At 41.1% G+C, this 326-nt stretch overlaps 1 protein-coding gene across 1 annotated transcript in view; it reads right to left on the minus strand.

The window, feature by feature from the left end:
• The window catches only part of EMH_0022580 (uncharacterized protein), a gene marked incomplete at both ends in the record, with an annotated part of 5,712 nt that overhangs the window by 2,962 nt on the left and 2,424 nt on the right, over positions 1-326 (minus strand).

Raw genomic sequence — 326 nt, forward strand, 5'->3', positions numbered from 1 at the left:
GGGCAGCCAGAGGTGAAGGGTCTGGGGGTCTTCGCTCCAGCTCAAGCTGTACATACACCGCAACAAATAAAAAAAAAATAAAAAAAAAATAAAAAAATAAATAAATAAATAAATAAAATAAATAAATTAATTAAATAAATAGAAGGAGACGGATGCACGTACACGCCAAAAAGAGACAAAAAAAAAACAAATAAAAACACATCTATTAGGGTTTAGGGTTTAGGGTTTAGGGTTTAGGGGTTGAGCCCGCGCTTGCGGTGCTGCTGCTGCTGCTGCTGCTGTTGCTGCTGCTGCTGCTGCTGCTGTTGCTGCTGCTGCTGCTGCTG

Source organism: Eimeria mitis, genomic scaffold, assembly GCF_000499745.2.
Source record: "Eimeria mitis Houghton genomic scaffold, Emh_scaff802, whole genome shotgun sequence".
NCBI classification, from domain to species: Eukaryota; Apicomplexa; class Conoidasida; order Eucoccidiorida; family Eimeriidae; genus Eimeria; species Eimeria mitis.